Raw genomic sequence first — 1,596 nt, 5'->3', positions numbered from 1 at the left:
CTATGACTGAAATGTCAGAATGGAAGGATCAGACAGGCAGGGGACACGTGGAGGGGGTGTTGCTCTCTACATCAGAGACCAGCTGGAGTACATGGAAGTTCACCTGGGGATGGATGAGGAGCTGACAAAGATCTTATGGGTCAGGATTAAAGGGAGGGCCTGCTCTTGCACCTTTAAGATTTCCTTCTTGAAGAACATCCAGCTTTCCTGGACTCCTTTGCCCTTCAGGACTGCCTCCCAAGGGGCTCTGCAACCAGTCTCCTGAACAGGCCAAACATCAGACTTCCAGAAGTCCAAGTACATAGCAATCCAGGTAGAGAGAAGCACAGGCATGCAGACCTGACACAAAAGGGTACTGTGATATCTTCTGGTTCACACCCAGAAAAAGCAATAAACTGCAATAATAGTACTATTGCAGCCATTTCACAGACCTGAAAAAGGACCTCTGCCTCAACATTTGTCTCTTCCAACCAGATCTGCTAATTTAATGTCTTCCCTCTCCTACCAGCTTTGATTCAAGTTACAGAAGACCCTGTATGAGTAATGCCTGCAGCCTTGAAAACCAACAACTTGTTAATTCAAACATTATTGCCAAAGCTTGAATGCTGTCAGTGCTCCAACAGATTATGTTGGAAACTGTCCAAGAGACCGTTATTAACACTTCACTGGAACCATAAGGTCCTCTACTGAGTGAGTTTGGCTCAGCAACTTTCTGGACTCCCCCCTATGTTACCTATGGCTACATTTAAACTCTGCCACCCATGAGGACTTTTTAGCTCCCAGGCCCATACAGACCAGCTACCCTCCAGTTCCAGCTCAGGATGAAACCTGGATCTGTACCTTTGCCTCGTGCCAGGAATCCCAGTGAAGGACACTGGAGCACGCAGGCCACACAGGAGCCGAGTACCATCCGCGTTAGCTCCTGAGGGGAGCAGCTGGTGGAACAAGACCCCATTGCGCGTTGTGGGACTGACCTGCCCCACAGCCTTGAGGCACAGGGCGTAGACTGCATCCTTTGGTTTCCATCGATACAGAAAGGCATAGAGTGAAAGGCTCCCTCTTTTCCTGGTTGGTTGGTGACAGTGAAAAATACATATGTCCACTACTAAAGTGGCAACTAACTTTAGTTTTAGTCAAAACTAAAGTTATCAGTGCTTCCTTGGAGGTAGCACACCTGTGAAACTTAAAAGATTTCATCATGAAACCTTCGCTGTTCACGAAGAGCTGCCCAAGAGCCATCTCACCTCCAAGCCCCCGTTCCCAGATGCAGAGAGAGTCCTGCAGCCAGCATCTCAGACGTCTCTCAATCCGTGCTCTGAAGCGCTCCCGTGTTTTGCTTGAGTTGCATCAATGCTCACAGCCACACAGGTTTTCAGGCTTCGTACCAGCCGTGCCCATGAGCACGGGAAGCACAGAGGTACCGCAGGGTCTTTCTGTGGCTTTGGCTAGAGAAGCAGGGCAGTTAACTCACCCTGAAGCACTAGCAGATGGGCCAGCACGACATGACCCCAAGCCCTCCTCTACCAAGGGAGGCAAACAGTGAGGAACTGCTACTTCTTCCCATCAGAAGAATCTTATCTTTCACGCCCCCCAGGA

Source organism: Eurypyga helias, unplaced genomic scaffold, assembly GCF_000690775.1.
Source record: "Eurypyga helias isolate BGI_N326 unplaced genomic scaffold, ASM69077v1 scaffold6650, whole genome shotgun sequence".
NCBI classification, from domain to species: Eukaryota; Metazoa; Chordata; class Aves; order Eurypygiformes; family Eurypygidae; genus Eurypyga; species Eurypyga helias.
This window is presented reverse-complemented; position numbering follows the sequence as displayed.